Here is an 18,599-nt window from a genome sequence, read left to right as displayed (position 1 = left end):
TCTATGTCACATGACTATACACGGATTAGAAAGTAATGCTAAAGACTTAGCATGCAGGCTTTTGAGAAGGAGCTTCATTAGGCTCACTTGCTACCCACCTCTGGTCAGTGGCTGTTTTTTTCTCACTGAGAATGATCCTTTGAGGGAAGTATTCTTTCAAAGCCCTTCTCAGGGTTCTCCTTACCTTCACATGACATGGTGAGAACAGAACATCAGGAGAGACTGCAAATTTTTATTTCCCTCCTCACTTTTCTGTTCTTTATTCTGCTGCAAATCCCTTTCCTCTTTCTTCAGTTCCTCAGATTCATCCTAATAACACCTCTCCTCTTGCTCCTGCAGGTCTCAACTTTCTCCAAGTTCTCTTTCATCTGCCACCACTCAACAGCATTTACTCCAGTGCTCCTCCCTTGCTTGCTAGAAGTTACTCCTGTAATGTTATCTACACTTGCCCATTTTTCTTTTGTGTAAATTCTTGATTTATTCTAAACATGTTATTCAAGTTTAGGTCACTAGGTTTCTATGTAGCCTGTAATGTCCAGTTTCCTAGAAGGAAATATTTTCATAGTTCATACCTGCTGTGGGTTGAATTGTGTCTCCCAAAATGATATGTTAAAGTCCTACCTGCCCCCTCCATACATGCGAAAGTGCCCTTGTTTGGAAATAGGGTTGTTGCAGATGTAATCAACTAAGATGAGGTCATTAGGGTGAACCCTAATCTCTTCATGACTAGTGTCTTTATAGGAAGAGGAGAAGAGACACAGGGAATACAGCCATGTGAAGAGATTGGAGTTATGCTGCCACAAACCAAGGAACGCCTGTGGTTACCAGAACCTGGGAGAGACAAAAAGTTATCTTCCATGAGAGCCTTCTGAGAGAGCATGGCCTTGACCGATACTCTATATTCAATTGTCTAGACTCCAGAACTGTGAAACAATAGATTTCAATTGTTTTAAGCCATATCTTTCCAGTTGTTCTCAAGTTGACTGTAACTCATGGTGACCCAGTGTGTGTCAGAGTAGAATTAAGCTCCATAGGGTTTCCAATGGCTGATTTTTTGGAAGGAGATTGCCACGTAGTTTGTTCTGGCAGCCCTGTGAAACTAATAAAATGCCTATTCAAAAAATAGCATGTATGCTGTGCAAAAACTATCAGTTTAAGACTCCAGAGCTCAGATTCTCCTTGTGTCTGTCCTTTCTATTGATTTGGTCATAGATAGTCACAAAGTCCTCCAATAAACGGGATAGCTGACTAGGTGAAAATCCATGGGAGGGAGGTACACTTGGCAGTGGATAGGATGAGATTCATGCAATGAAATGTCTAAACTTATTTCTCAGCCAGAAATAACCTGGATGCTTTATTATGTACCTAAGATTAACTTCTTATTGTTTACTCTATCATAGTTAGAGTTGGATAACAGCTCACCAATTTTATCATATACCAGTGTTGTTTAGCAGAGATTCTTATTCTGAAGTCTAGAGCAATAGAGCACAGCTACTGAGAACTTGGGCTTCTAAACTTTTTACCACTCACCGGCTGTGTGAACAAGGGCAAGTCATTCAGCTTCTCTGGACCTTGGCTTCCCATTATATCAAGTGGGGATAATAATGTCTTCTTCCAGGGCTATAAGGATCAAAATTATACAAACAATATTAACTTTCTGCACTTCCTTTTACAAGGAAATGGCTTGAAGGATATATTTGGTGTGGTTAGGAAAAAAAAAAAAAAAACCCAGGCTATATGGTAGGTACAAAATTCATTTTGGGAAACCTTGGAGGAAACACAAAGACACAGCTAGCCTTCCTCCAGAGTAGCTGTTACTGAGATTCAGCAAACAGGCCTGTTTGACTCCCTATAAAGAGAAGTATGTCATATATATTAAGATGCTGGTAACAATGAAAGTAATCAGTAATTTAAAATAGAAGCCCTAAGTTAAAGTTACAAGGGCAGCCACTCCTCGCAGGGGCTTATTTGTACTTAAATTGCTTGTCACAAGAGCAATTTCATGTAATTTCCTCAAGAGTGAGGGGTCTAGAGTTTTTAGTTTAGTGCTGAGCAAGCCAGGCTGGTTGGTAAGCTGATATCTCTAAAGTGTTACCATAGTGTCCAGCATACAATAAGTGCTCAGAAAAATGTAACTATTATTGTTTAGTCCATGACACGGGCTTCAAGTGGTTAATGAAGGTTTTCTGAAATTGCATGCAGATTTTTATGCATTATATGCATTGTTTCTAATGGACCCACATATTTAATCACATTCCTACATGCTTCTTAATCATTAATCATATGCAAATATCACAGCTTCTATTCTAAATGTGGAACCAACCAAGAGTCTCTGTTCATCTTTGAAGATGTCTTGGGACTGATATTAAACCCATGGAACTTCAGTTTCAGAGTAGAAAAAAGTCAGACACACGTCTGTAATAAATTAGTGTAGAAATCCAGGAACTGGCTGAAACTGAAGAGATGTTCATGAGTGAAGACATGATATATGCCCTTGGTCCGGTTAATAGACTATGCTTCCTGGACTTCAGCCTCAAAACACCAATTTAATTGTCCTGTGGACTGAATAAGTTCAGGTTCTCTCTTTCACTGGTGATCCTTGAATCTGCATTTTAGAGCTGCTGGTAATTGCCAGTGGTTAAGTGGTGAGCCCTGTAACTCTTCTCCTCAATGTATGGTTTCATTCAGTCAAATTTCCAATGCCCTACAATATCATGGAGTCCCTGGGTGGTATAAATGGTTAACATACTCAAATGCTAACCAAAAGGTTGGCAGTTTGTGTCCACCCAGAGCACTTTGGAGTAAAGCCCTGGTGATCTACTTCTGAAAAATCAGCCATTGAAAACCCTGTGGGGCACAGTTCTACCCGGACAAACATGGGGTCACACATGGAGTCACCATGAGTCAGAATCAACTCTATGGCACTGATTGGTTTTCCAATACCATAAATCCCTGCTTTGGGACACTGTGTATTGATTCAGGTTGTAGCTCACAGAGGAGCCTTCCTTATCTTTGAAAGCTCAAATTACAGTTCATTGATCAGTGTCTACTCCCACACTGGCTAGGTCCTTATTACATCAGACAAATATGTATCTGGCACTTCCTACTATAAAACCCACTATCTCTGAATGTTGACGTTTGTTTCTTACGTAGGTTAAACACTTCTATTTTTTCTAAAAGTCAGCTAACTTCAGAATTATATTTTCTACTCCTCTGAGCCCAGGCCTCTCTAAATCCTCTGACTGTTTGAGTTTTTGAATGGTGTTGCTGTCCAGGACTTTCGTTTTCTTTTACTCTTCCTTCTTTTTTTTTCATCTTTCAGTAGTAATTTTGTGACACGATACATTTGCTGGCACCTTGGCTAACTATGTTCATGCATTCCTTTACACCTTCTAAAACTGTAAATGTAATCCAACGCACGGCTGTCGGAGGGAGTCCAGGAAGTGGGATCTTGCAAATCAAAGGTGTGGTAAGGGAGATGAGTGTGTGAGCAGATAACTGTACTTGATTAGCTAGATTTAAATAGTGTCGGATGAATTTGCCAGGTGAAAATAAAAATTGTCAGTTCAGTTTAATTTCATGGTGAATCAAACAAGGAAATTAGATTCTGCTACTCTGTCAGCTTGATATCCACAGCAAGTGACAATTAGAGACGATGAGAGAACTTATATTTACTCTAAAACTCTTGACTTTCTGGTAGGCATGTAACTTTTATTTACCCTTGCATTGCAGGAAAAGTGTGACATAACAGTAGCATTAGTAGTAGATTGCTAGAACCTTCCACAAATAGGCTGAAGGGCCCCAGAAGGGGTAGGTATAGAGGGCAGAGCTCACTTTCATGGTGGGTTGTAACTATGCTGGAGAGGGAAAACCACTGCACTGTTAGGCAGGAGGGGTTTAGAGCTGAAATGCAGATAATAACACAGTGGTCACACCTCTTGCTTCACCAGACAAGATTACATTAGAGCAAGTCAAGTCTAGAAGGTGAGGAATGAAAGTGACTCTCACTTGGGCTGTGACAACCAGGCCATTCAAGTTGAATTTCTTCTTTTTCTTTCTTCATAAGCCCAAGACTAAAGCACTGAGCAGCATGGAAGACTCACATTTAGACACAAACACATTTTCAGACCTTTTCCCTACTACTTCTAATACAAGCAAATGGAATTTCGATTTCAAATTAGGGTTCAAAGAGCACGGAAAATTCAGCAGCACTGAAGCATGAAATAATCACACAGAAAGTCGCTTCCTTGATTTGCACTGAAAGTCCTTGGCAAAGATGTGTCTCAAGAGTACCAGGAAGTTGTTTCTCACCTGGTTTTACTTCCAAAGAGAGTTTTAGGGTTGATTGACAATCTTTGGGTAGCAAAGACAGTATTGGCAGAGGTAAACAGAATGAGAGACAAATGATTTAATTCAAGAAGACTGATGAAGACTAACATATTCTTGTCATTAGTTGCCATTGAGTTAGCTCTGACTCAAGGCAACCACATGTACAACAGAATAAAACGTTGCCCAGTCCTGAGCTACCTTCATGATGAAGAATGCTCTAGTCCACTGTTGCAGCCACTGTGTATTTTGAGTACCTCCCAACTGAGGGTTTTTATGGATACGTGGTCATTACTAAAGAACACCATACTTGGGGTTATAGCGGTCACAAGAAACCCCAGGTAAGCCCATACACCTTTCTCCAAACCCCTTCATGGACCTGGATATTCTTAGATCCATCTCTCTTTTTCTCTCTGGTTGGTGAAGAAGGGAGACAATTCTAACTCCATCTAGATATTTATTTTCTAACCAATATAATGTGTGAGCATTCAGTGTAAGTTTCTTGTCTTTTCCCACGGTAACCTCAAAAATTTTTATTACTATATAATGGGCACTTAGAAGGCATACAAAGATGATAGAACAAACCCATGCCCATTGCCGTGGAGTTGATTCTGACTCATAGCGAGACTACAGGACAGAGTAGAGCTGTCCCACACAGTTTCCAAGGAGCATTTGGTGGATTCGAACTGCCTACGTTTTGGTTAGCAGCCGTAGCACTTAACCACTATGCCACCAGGGTTTCCAATAGTAGAGTAGGTCAACAGATAAAAGAAGATGAAGTGATACTTCTGGTTTCATATATGTTGGAATCAAGACTCTGCCTGGGAAGTTTACCAACTGAAAACTAAAATCCTGAATCAGGAAAACTTGGTAGCTGCATGGAGCTATCTTTATAGTTACTGGTGATTTTGAATCTATTTGTCTTAGTGTAGTATAATAAAACAAAGTTCTAGTTAGGCTGTAAAGGGGAAAAAAGAATCCTTCATAATATGAGGTATTAATTTCAACTGCTAATCAAACAGAACGTATAAGATTGTATCCTAATTATTTGGAAATGATAAGTCATGGAGGTCAAAGAGTACAGAAAAGAAAATGAATTATTTCTTACCTATTTCCCACTTTTATTCATACAAATTTAAAACCAGAAATGGGAGCAATGTTCACTGCCTCCTCTATATGAAATTCTCAACAATTTGATTAGTGCTTATGCCAGAACTCTAGTATAAGTGGAGTACACTCATTCTAGGGTCCTTGTTCCATATAAATTCCAAAAGCATCTATTTAAAACTTGTTCAACATTTTAAAAATGAGGTACAATAGTGATAAACAACTTGAACTAGAAATGAATTAGCAGCACACAGCTTGACAGCCTTATGTAAATCTTCACGTTTCTATGTCTTCTCTTTTATTGGGGAGGCTAATTGATGCTTGAGTATATCATCTGAATCATACAAGCAAGATAAATATTTATAAGTGAAAAATTGTATAATCTTTGAGAAATCAGAATGGAGCTCCCTTACATAGTCTTAATAGTAGCTGTGTTCCTTAACCAATAAAAATGTTATATACCACCACCTACACCAGTTTCTGTCAAGTCAATTCCGACTCATGGCAATCCCATATGTTGCAGAATCGAACTGTGTTCCATAGGGTTTTCAAGGTTGTGACCTTTCAGAACCAGATTGCCAGGTCTTTCTTCCAAGATGCCTCTGGGTGGATATGAATCACCAACCTTTCAGTTAGTAGCCAAGTGCTTAAATGTTTAAACCACCGAGGGTCTACCTACTAATGTAGAATATAAGGTTATTTATCTCTACTTCTTTTCTTTTATTATCTTTTCTTCATTCCTTTTCTGTCCTATACCATTCTTTCTTTTTTCCTTTCCCTTCCCTTCAGTTCATTTTAGTTCTCTTCCTTTTTTTTTTTTTTTTTTTTTGCTAAAAGTTTCTTTAGAGCAGTTAAATCTTTAGTAGACCATAACCTCATAACCTGCAATTCTGTTTTATTGATGGCAAAGACTTAAAACTGAAATTTAATATATATTCTTTAGTTAATCTTTTTGAGGGGTCCCTAAAGGAAAATGGAGACATAAGACTGTATGTTCTGTGCCTTTAAAGAGTTACTTGCTATAAAATACTAGAGGGCATTTTTCGTTGTTTTTTTTTTTTTTTTTTGATGTTGCCCTATCTCTACCTTGAAATCCTTTATCAAGATCTATTGGCAAAAACCCTAAGATTTCTCTAGGGTTTCTAAAAGGTTTCAAATTATGATCCTGACTCTACCTAAAATAAATACGTTTCACCACTAGCCACATTAATTGACAGTTGGAACATTCTCCAGCTCGACCATAATCAAGTGCCACGGTTCATTACCTGCGGAGGTTACAGGCAGCCGCTGAGCTGCTAGTTACATGCAGATATTCCAAATGACTTCATAAACACCGGAGCACATACTGTTAAGCAGTGATTAATTCCTACAAGACCATGTGATGCCCTGTAATTCTTTAATGGTGCCAAAGTGATCTATAGCATGAGTGCATACTTTGGCTAGCTCAGCAAGTGCCCGAGGGAAGCGAGGGGAACAGCTTCCCTTGTAGACATTTTGTGAGGATTTTAATCACCTTGGAAAAGGACCTACAGCTTGAACTGAAAAGATACTTTAAGCAACTTGCACATGCAGCTTCTCAAGGGGAAGGAAAGGACATTTCTTTCCTCTTAAAGCTACATTATTCTTTTTTATGGGGCTCAAATGATCCTCACACCCGACAAAGGAAGGGGGCCAGCTGTCCTTTCTGTGTCTCTGGCACCACGGCTGGGTGAGATGGCATGCACTTTTTATATATTTTGAGATCTTTTCTTCATTATACAAAAAAGTTCTCCAAAGGATACACATCAGTAGCCAGTTCCATCAACAGCAGAGCATGAACAGAACGCATTTAGAAAACAGTGAGGTTATAACGGCAATCAACGTTTTCCAGCGAAGCGCTCCAATTTTAAATGAGAATGCTGGTGGCTCTGTGATGTCAGACAGCGTATTTTGATTAAAACCTTTCTTTATTGAATTTTTTATGGGCCCATTACTGGAGTCCCTGGGTGCATATAAACATTTTTCAGGACAATGCAATCCAGCGGAGAGGTGGGACTGGGCCTGGAGTCGTAAAACAGGAAAGATTAAACCCAACGGCTAGGGAGTGCGCCATGTCTTAAACATCGTTGAACTGAACTCTCTCTGGGGCCTGAGCTACTCTCCGAAGTAAATTAGGTGCTCAGGGGACAATATGAATAACTGGGCACTGAAGATACAGTTCGTGCTGGGAGGTTTTATTTCTACATACCATTTCGTGAGTTTAAGCAGGCAAATGTAGACTGTGTAGACAGACTGGGCTATGCAAAGCCCTGAATTGTAGGCAGGCATCCCGGGTTCTAGTTCTGATTGGAACACTTCTTTCCTGACATATTTTGATAAACCAGCAAAGATATCTGAGGCTTAGGTGCCTCATTGTAGATAAGGAGACAACAATACCTGTGGGGCCTGGGCCTCCCCAAGAAAGTGGTTGAGCCAATCAAATAGGGGAAAAATGTACCTGAAAACTTCAGGTAAGTTTAAAAGTGCTTCACAAATATAAATTGCTATTATTTATTTGATGAAGTAGCTTCTGAAGAAGCCCTTTGTCTTGATACAGTTTTAAAGCCCTGTCCAAAGGCCTGTCTATTTTGCTTCTTGAGCAGCTGATTAAGTCCACTTGCCAGCCACAACCCTTACCAGGTCCTCACGCTCCTGAGCCACTAAGCACTCATCCTAATCTCCCTGGGCTAGGTACCCAACAAGTAGGGACAGCCCCTATGTCCTTGCGCCTGCTCAATTATTCAAAATGCCCAGTCTTTAGGAAGACTTGGAAATCTAACTAACCCCATTCACTGGTAGCCATATATAAACCCTCTCCTACAATTCCAGGTTTGAAGACCTGTTTTAAAAAAAGCCCCCTTTTTAAACTGAGCCTTTTTTTGGAAAGGCCTGTTCACCATTTGACCTCACTTGAAAACAATTTTGCAAGTGATGAGATGGGCTTGATAGAATTCCCCGAAAGGAAAGGTCCACTCGCTGTTAAGTAGCGTGCTTGTTTGGCCAGGGATTTGTGGCTTAGCATGAGAGCTGAGGGTGTTCCTTGTGCTAGTTCTCTAGGCTCTAAATTGGGAAAGTTGCTAGTCATGAACATAGTTCTACATGAAGAGTTGCATGCAGCGCACATGTTATGGGAAAGGAAATCATAACTTCCGTCTCTTTTGGGTTATTGAAGTGATTTACATGGCCTTAAAGATGTGGGAGGGTACTAAATTCAAATACTTTAACTGATTTTTGAAGGAATCTCAAGCTATCTTGTTTTGGTGTAGCTCTTATTTCTGTGTGATTTGTGTGTGTGCATACACGTGTGTGTGTGTGTGTGTGTGCGTGCGTGTTTTATGGTTTACAGGTAAATGGGCCATTCCGGAACTAGACTACATAAATGACCCAAAGTAATGAGAAATCCTAAAGACAAATAGATGCTGTGACCCAGTCATCACCCATTTAGGAGAGCGTATTGAGTTGATATTAACTACTTAGCATTCAAGGGCAAGAGTCTCATAAATAGTGATGGGACATATGTCATCTCAGATCACAAAACAGTGTTTGTTTTAAAACTGCCATAATTTATAAAGTGGCTGTTAAAGATCATAAGGATAAGGCAATACTGTAGTTCTTGAGTAAGGTACTGTGGCTAAGAAGTGGAACTTTTATACACACAGAAGCGGAAGCACACAGACTGGTGCGTACCATTTTTTTTTTCCTGAAGTTACCTCTTATTGGAGGTGGTCAAAATCTCCATAATAAACAATCTCATTAGCACTCCATCTTTTTTACACTTTAAAGGATAAAAAGACTATCTTGGGTCAACTTAGAAGAAAAAAACTCAGGCCATATATCTTTTTTATTGAATCAGTAGGCATTTTAGATGCTTATTTCAATTCACTACTTAAATCACAAAACAAATGGAAAAGCTTGAGTTCACAGTATAAATTAAACTAGAATGATTTATTCATTCTCAGGAAAAATTTTAGTGCTGTGTTGGTTAAGGTTATGCGTCAACTTGGCAGGGCCACGATTTGCAGTGGCTTGATAGTCGTATGATATTGTGATCACTTCCATGATAAAATTTGATATTATGTGATCACCTCCATGATGGGATCTGCTGTGAGTAGCCAATCAGTTGAAAGGGAGTTTCCTTGGGCATGTGCCCTGCATTGAATATAAGTAGATATTGGGGCAAGGCTTGTGGGCTTTTGCTTGTTCTGGATCCTGCAGCTGGCTCCTGTTTGTATGACCTCTGGTTCTTGGGACTTCAGCTAACAGCTTACCTGCTGATTTGGGGATTCGTCGATCCTTGTAGCCTATGAGCAAGAGCCCTACTCTCTGACCTGCCAACCTGGGGTTTGCCAGCCCCTGCAGCTACATAAATCAGGAGAAACCTCTGTCCTGACCCACAGACTTCTGACATTTCAGCCTCTACAACCACGTGAACCATTTCCTTGATATAAATCTCTCTCTATGTATATATTTATACACTTTACTAGTTTTGCTTCTCTAGAGAACCCAGCTTAAGACAGTTCTCAACTACTAACTGAAAAGTTGACAATTCAGACCTACCCGGAGTTGGCTTGAAAGAAAGGTCTGGCAATCTACTTCCAAAAGATCAGCTGTTGAAAACTCTATACTGCACAGTTCTACTCTGATACATTAGATCATCATCAGTCAGAATCTACTCAATGGCAACAGTTTTGGTAGTCTTCTCTAGGTGGTAGGTGCAAGGAATGAAAAGTTGAATGAAATGTAGTCATAGCTTTCAAGTTGTTTAGAGTGGGTTAGGAGATGTCTAACTCCACAATAACCAAATTGGGTGATAAAAGGTTGGAAAGAAATTGGCTGTAGGCTTTTACATTCTGGGAGTATCACGTTATGCTTGGTGAGATGCATAGCAGTGATTCCAAGATCTGCCATTAAGGCAGGAAAAAGAAGAAGAAAGAATAGGTGAAGATGAAGAAAGCTTGTAGATGACAGAGGAGGAAGTTAAGGCACTTGACTTGTGAATATTTAGGGTATTATTTATACATGAAGAATCTTGCGTCTTCAAGCACAGATGGTTATAATTTTAAGGTAGTGTTTAAAAATGTTTTCACCTTTGATTTTTACTTCTGTCTTTGATGCCTCCCAAATCGAGCAGATAAAATTTTATTTATTTTTATTTTTTCGTATCATTTAAGCTATGCATTGACATCCTGATAGTACAAACCTCTCTCAAACTGAAGATATTTAATAATCTAATTTTTTTTGGACACTGCTGTGTTTGGTTGCCTAGGATATTTGAAAATAAAATGTACAAGGTGTCCTTTGTTATTCGTATTTCTATGTGGTCAAGATAAGTATCTTGAGATCCTTGAATAGTGGGAAATCACTCCTGCTATATTAGGTGCTCCAGGGGTAGGAGCACATGTCAAGAAAAGCACCGTCTGTGTTACTTTCTTTGTTCCACATACTTGTAACTGTCTGACTCATGTAAGCTTATAAATTTCCTCCAGCCACTGTAGTACAAGGTCAAGAGGTATAATAGAGGTATAAATGGCCCATTTCTTGCCTTCTTTTCCCCTGTTATCCACCTTGCTGGCTGTCTGGCTTCCTATGGGCACAAGAGATGTTGGAGGGTTTCCCTGGCCTGCTATTTGTTTGCATAAGAAAGAGGATGATGTACACATGCAATCTAAAGAAAGCACCTCACAGCTGTGGTGGTTAGTTTTACTCGTTAACTTTCCTAAGCCAGTTATTTAATCAAAACTAATCGAGGTGTTACTGTGAAGATGTATTGTGGATGTGGTTAACATATCAACCAGTTCACTGTAAGTAAAGGGGATTATCTCTGTAATGTGCCTGGGGCCTCATCCAATCAGTTGGCAGGACTCAAGAGCAAAATTTGAGGTTTCACAGAGAAGAAGAAAGTCTGCCTTAAGACTGTAATGGAAATATCTTGCTGAGTTTCCAACTTGCCATCCTGCCCTATGGATTTCGGACTTGCCGGCTCTTACAATCTCGTGAGCTACTTTCTTAAAATAAATCTCTTTATGTATATGTATGTGTATCTGTGTGGTGTGTACCTCCTCTCAGTTCTGTTTCTCTGGAGAATCCTGATATAACATGATGGAGAGAATAGCATTGTTTACCCAGTTCAATTCCATAAACTTCTAAGCCTCCAATCCCAATTATGTTGGTTTAATTGTGTGGTTTTAAGGACTCCACTGGGTACTTAATCCAAACCAGAGCTAACTTTCTTATAGAGGGCAAGTTAAAAAAAAAAAGTTAAGAGATGGGTTTTATAGCAGAAACTGTTCTTAGGGAAACTTAGCGTTTTAGAGGTCCTCGGTAATGTCCTCAGTACCTTGTAGGTAAATACCTATTGCTTAATCAATTCAATCGTGCTAAAGAACTTTTCAGTTTTTCTGTTATGCATTTCTTGCTGTCCCTCTAATGCCAAATGGCCAAGCATGTAGGGAAAATAAAAAATTAAACTTAATTTTTAAAATCTAGCATTACACTATTAACATACAATGTTGGGAGTGAGGGAGAGGGAGAAGATGTGTTGCTGCCAAGTTCAATGTGTAAGGCCTTTTACTGTTTAGAAGGTAATGGTTCAGACAATATTCTGGTATATAATAAGGTCTGATAAACAGTGATGTGGAGGCTCGTTGAGGCTGGCTGTAAAGCACCAAACTACTTTCAATATGGTAGACTATTTTGCTTTGAAATACCTTTTTTGGTGTATAATTGTACTTTGTTTTTCTTACATGGTGTGATTGTTTTCAGCACTGAATGTTCTGAAATAACAAGAAGATTGAGGAAAATTTACTCTTTTTTTTCACTGAAAATAATAGAAACTTTTTTTTTTTTTTTTTACTAATTGTATCTGTCATACAGACTTTAAAACTTACACAGAATTGTTTTTCTTAGGATGTCAATGCATGAATACCTATCATTTCTAGTGCTGTTTGGATTTTGAAATGATGAGCTAACATACAAAAGGGAAGAATACACTAGTTAGCTCTCTCTGACTCATTCTGTAATTAAAGTAACTGCAATTAACGTGATGGTGAGGGGGAAGAAAACACATTTTTTCTGTTTGTTCTCTTTATATTATCTCTTTGCATTACTAGTACAATAGCAAAGGTATGGCCCCATTTCTTATGGATAAATGAAACGTTACTCCAAATATTTAGAAAGAAAGAACATAGAAGCACTTACTCCTCCTTTTGGCATAGATTTTGAAAAGATCCAGTGTAACTATCTCTCCCCAGTTGGCTAAAATGTTGAGGTTAATGCCTTAAGGAGTGTGTAATTTCCTTTCCTCACATGAGTGTTAGAAAAGGATTTAGTTTGGCTATAAAAGACGATAGAATTTAATTGTATCTGCTTTAAGATTTTAATCTCTATACTGTAACTAACTTTTCATAAGGACCTAGGTAACTGCAAAAGATCCAGGGCTTAAAAAAATTTTTTTTTCCTTTTCCGTTAAGAACACTCTTTAGGTTTTAGGTGGCTCTACTCGATGGCACTGGGTTTTTTTCTGGGATAGGGTTGCTATGAGTCAGAATTGGAATCGACTCTATGGTACGGGGTTTTCTCAGTACAGAAGTTCTGAGCTCCCCTGGCAGAAGGCAGGGCCTGCGCCAGTAAAGCCTGCCATTCCATCCTAGAATTGGGTCTTTGAAACTACAGATTTTGAGTTGGGTAGGTCATGACTTTTCCATTTAACAACATTGACCAAATCAGGTAATTTCAAAGAATATCCTTTAATTGAAATCCCTGGGTGGTGAAAACAGTTACCACACTTGGTTGCTAATCCAGAGGTGCTTTGAAGGAAAGGCCTGGTGACCTACTCCCCCAAATCAGCCGCTGAAAACCCTGTGGTTCACAGTTCCACTCTGACACACATGGGGTCGCCATGAATCAGAGTTACACTGGTTCTTCCTTTATTTATATTTTAAGCTATCTCCCAGACATAGGCTTTTTTTAAATCATAGGAGAAACAGATCTTAAAGATGAAAGTATTGCTATTTCTCAAAACAAAACCAGAAAAAAGATCCAAATCTTTCCCTTCATTTTCCAGAATCAACAGAGTTCCATTCTGTCTGTGCTTTTGTTACAAATTCTGGTTTAAAGGATGAATATTCTACTACACTTAATTGTACCGGGAATAGTCATGGTTTAACAGGCACTCTGTCTCCTTCACTTTTTCACTGAAATATGTAGTATAGTTTTGTTTTTAGAAAAACATGGAACATTTGCACAAAATGCACATTTTGTTTTCAGAATTACTAATGCCCAATTTACAAATAAAAATAGTATAATTTTTCTTTTTAAATTCTATTTAAGACATATATGTTAATCACTACCCAAGACTGGAGCTCCGGGGGCACTGTGGTTAAGAGGCACATACAGCTGCTAACAAAAAGGTCGGCAGTTCAAACCCACCAGCAGCTCCTTGGAAATGCTATGGGGCACCCCTGCCCTATTCTATAGGGTCACTACATACTGGTTTTTGCAAAGTAAATTGATTAAATGGTAGCATGATCCTTGCAAATTATTACAGAAAATCTCTTGGCCTATACGTATGTTGCTTATATTCAGTTTTCACAAGACACCCTTCTGTGAGTGTCTTGAAAACTATAGATCTGTTGGCAGAGAAAATCATGTTCTACAAAAAAAAATGTTTTAGATATTGTTTGGGTTTATATTTTAAATCTTGCATTCAACTAGTGAAATTAAAGAGAAAATTAAGTATAAATAACTTAATTTTAAATCTTGGGCCACTGAGGCCATAATAATTTATATGTCATGTTGTTTCTGAGAAGAAAGGAAGATGGAATGTCACTTCCAGATTGCACTGTTAGAGGCATTCTTTTACACTGTGCCATCATTTTATTCATCTATTACTGTACAACAGATCACCCCAAAATTTACTGGCATAAAGCACACTTATTATTAATATCTGTCTTTGTGCTGTTGATTGGGTTTGTTTTTGATGCAGTCATCTGCAGGCTCAACTGAGCTGGGCATCCAAGATGGCACACTCACATGGCTGGCAGTTGATATTGGCTTCAGCAATGCTGGGCTGAACTGTTGATCAACTCGCGTATGTAGGGCTTCTCCATTTGAGTTAAGCTTTCTGCAGCACGGCATTAACTTCCAAGAAAGAACATTTTGAGAGCAAGATTCCCAGGAGCAAGTGTTCCAAAAGACCCAGGTGAAAGGAGCAAGGCTTCTTATAACCTAGCCTCAGAAGTCCCAAGAACATCACTTCTATTGCAGTTTATTGGTCAAGCAACTCACAAAGGTTAGCACAGATTTAAGGGGAAGATAATTGTCTTAGGCTGGGTTCTCTAGAGAAGCAAAACCAGTAAAACATATAAATAAAGAGATTTATATCAAGGAAACAGCTCACATGATTATAGGGGTTGGAGTGTCCCAAGTCCTTGGATCAGGATAGAGGTTTTTCCCAATTCACAGAGCCACAGAAGCTGGTAAACCCAAGATGAGCATGTTGGAGAGCGGGGATCCTGCTCACAGGCTGTGATGGTCAAGGGATCCCCAAGGTCTGCAGGCAAGACTGCAAGGTTTCTTCCAAGTCACATAGCTGTGGGGGCAGGTGAACCCAAGATAGGAAGGTCAGGGAGCAGGACTCTTGCTCACAGGCCATGAAGATTGACAAATCCCAAGATGGACAGGTAAGCTGCTAGCTCAAGTCCCAAGAACCAGAGTTCAGATAGGAGACAGCTGCTGGATCCAGATCAAACTAACAACCTTTGCAAGGTAAGCAGGAAGGAAGTAGTCTGCAGAGGGTGGAGAGATGAAGGCTGAGGGGGCGGTGAGCCACCACAGGCCACACTCCTGCTTGTACCACTCAGCAGATGCCATTATGGGGGTGATCGCATATCAAATTTCAACACCAAGAATCATGGCCCAGCCAAGTTGACACACAATCTTAACCATCACAATAATAGAACCCCCACTTCTTATTGGAAGTTATATCAACAAATATTTGTGACTACCCTTAATTTTCCATCGCTGTCATAGAAAATGCTTTAACAAACGTAACGCTTTGTTTCTAAGGCAACAGGAACTTCAGACCCTTTACCTCAGAGAAATACATTGACCTCTAGTAGAGCTAACTGACTCAAATGCTTTTTTTAGATGGTAAGGTGGCTGTTCCAGCAGTATCTGCCTCTCTCCCAGTCTAAAACTCATCTCTTTATGTCCACAGCTGATATTTTATAGTCTAAGGTGCTACTGTCTAAATAGAACGTCTATGTCACTCTCTTGCTTTCAGTTCCTTTTTACAATGTAACTGCTTATATTTACTTGCTACTGCATTCTTTTTTTTTTTTTTTTTGCCCTCTTGGAGCTATTCTGTCAACATTTATATATTATAATCAAGTGCCGCCTATTTAGTTGGAAAATGGTACCTATTTAGTTGGAGCATATCTCAATGTACATATTTGCATATCTCTATTTGATGCCCTGTTTTATGCATTTTCATCAACATAATGCACATATCCAAATTTTTTTTTTTTTTGGCTTACAAATTCAAGTGAGATTTAACCTATGTTCCATTTTTCTTTGAATACACATGCCTGGCTATTTCATTTAATTTTCTCACTAAAATCATCTCCCTACTATTGTATTTCTAATAGTGATTGGCCCATTGACAATAATACCCTGGAGTTTTGTTAAAAATGCAGATTTCTGGATCCCTTCCCTGATGTACTGAAGCTGGAATTGAGGCAGAATCTGCATTACTCTATCAAGTACCTTTAGAGGGTGACTGCTTCTCTAATCAGAGTTCATCTGTTAACATATTTGCTGTTTAGGAAGAAAGATAAAGATAAGTAGTACTACTATTTATTCCAGATTATCTATATCTGGGCTATTTAAATTATAGCCTGTATATGATAAAATTGTAAACTGACCTGTTAGTTTCAGGATTCCCTTACTATCTCTTTCCTAATTATTTCAGTTGTCTTGTGTCTTAGGCTAGGTTCTCTACAGAAAAAAAACTAGTGAAGTACATAAATAAATGAATTTATAGACACATAGAGAGAGAGAGAGATTTATATCAAGGAAATGGCTCACAAGATTGTAGAGGTTGGAAAGTCCCAAGTCCGTAAGTCAGGCTGAAGGCTTCTCCTGACTCACAAAGCTGCAAAAACCAAAACCAAACCTGTTTCCATCAAGCCAATTCCAACTCATAGTGACCCTCTAGGACAGAGTAGAACTGCCCCATAAGGTTTCCAAAGAGCTGCTAGTGGATTCAATGTGCGACCTTTTGGTTAGCAGCCTGAACTCTTAACTGCTGCCCCACTAGGGCCTCCATGTAGCTACAGGAGATGGTGAACCCAAGATCAGCAGGTCAGACAGTAGGCCTCTGGCTTACAGACTGTGGAAGCTGACGAATCCCAAGATCATTGGGTAAGAAGGCAGGTAAACTGCTAGCTCAATTCCCAAGAACCAGAGGTCTAATGAACAGGAGCCAGCTGCAGGATCCAGAGTGAGCAAAAGATCTCAATACTTGTCAGAAAGTCCACCTATGTTGAATGCAGGTCACATCCCGAAGGAACTGCCTTTCAACTGATTGGCTGCTCATAACAGATCTTATCATGAAAGTGATTGTATTATATCAGATCTCATTATAGAGTTGATTACATCATAGCACAGCTGCCAAACTACATCATAACTGCCAAACCACTAAGAATCAGTGCCCAACCAAGTTAACACACAATGTTAACCATTGCATCATGATTAAAAATAAATCATTTTTATACTTTCCTAAATAGTAAGGGAAAAATATTTGTAAAGATTGCGTCCAGTTAGAAATTCATTTGAATAAATTTAACCGGAAAAAATAGTTTTCATGTTGTGTCTAAAATTCTCTAAGTTGAGAGTAATTTGTTACCACACATAAAAACATTGGTTAAGAGTCTAAATCTTTAAATTCTGAGTCAGGACCACACTGACCAAATAAAAACCTGATAGAGATCCTTTAGAGAGCAGTTTCAGTGGAGTGGTTGAGGGCAGAAGGTTGGTAAGAAAAATGGGAAGTTAAGAAGTAGACATGGTTAAAAGTCAGTTATTATTTTTGGAAGCTTGTGAATCAGAGGATCATAGTAGCAGTTAGAGGGCCAAAATGGAGACTGGCCAACTTTTAATGCTAACTCTAGTTTCAGAGTAAATGCACTTTTAAAATATTCATATTTGTTCGTTCTAAATAGACTTATGATAACCTCATTGTTTTCTTGACTTGAAATTCAATCTCCGTCTATCCAGAGGAATCTAGTACTTCTTGAATACTTTTTTCTGAACATCTATAGCTCTGCACCTTAAAAATGCTATTTTTCTTCTGTTTTGAATACCTTTTTTTTAACCTTCCAAATCTTTCCTTTCTCTTGATGACTTGGCTTAATCACTGTTTCCTCTCAGGAAATTTTAAGGACCTTCCTTGGCCCCACATATCAAGTTAAATTCTCCTTCTCTCTGTTTTTTCTTTCTACTCATACAAGATTCTTGTGACATGCACCTCACAAATGAAAACTCTAGTTTTCTTATAAATCCCTCTTTTCAGACTGTGGTTTCCTTGAGAAGAGGGATTATGTCTTATTCTTTCCTGTTTCTCCTAGCACAAGATAAACATTTAATAAATGTTGCCTGATTGAATACATTATGACAGGGAAGAGATTGGTATTTCTGTCTCCGCTGTATTTGCGTTTGGTAAAGTAAGGTTTTTTTTTTTTTTTTTTTTAATTTCTTCAAAGACCAGCAGTGACATTCACTGAGTACAGTCAGGATAGGGACCATCCTGCCGAAAGTATAAAAGATCACCTTTTCTGTTCCAAAATGCCAACATTAGGCTACCATGAAATAAAACCAGAGAAAGTATCTGCAGTTGTTAAAGTCTGTACCCCAAGGAATATAAGAGATATATAATTCTCTCTTCAAGGTGGAGACAATTACATATTCAAGTGTGTTTCATTTATCTATTGCTGTATAAAATGGACTACAAGTACAATTTGGCTAAAGAAAATTCAAAAGCATTTATAGCAATTTGACAGGGAACTGCCAGAAATTCAACCCACATTCAGAAGAGGACGTGGGATGAGGGATATCATTGTTGACCAAAAATGAGTCTTGACTTAAAAACA

This window comes from Elephas maximus, chromosome 9, assembly GCF_024166365.1.
Source record: "Elephas maximus indicus isolate mEleMax1 chromosome 9, mEleMax1 primary haplotype, whole genome shotgun sequence".
In the NCBI taxonomy this organism is placed as follows: Eukaryota; Metazoa; Chordata; class Mammalia; order Proboscidea; family Elephantidae; genus Elephas; species Elephas maximus.
Note: the sequence above shows the minus strand (reverse complement) of the source record.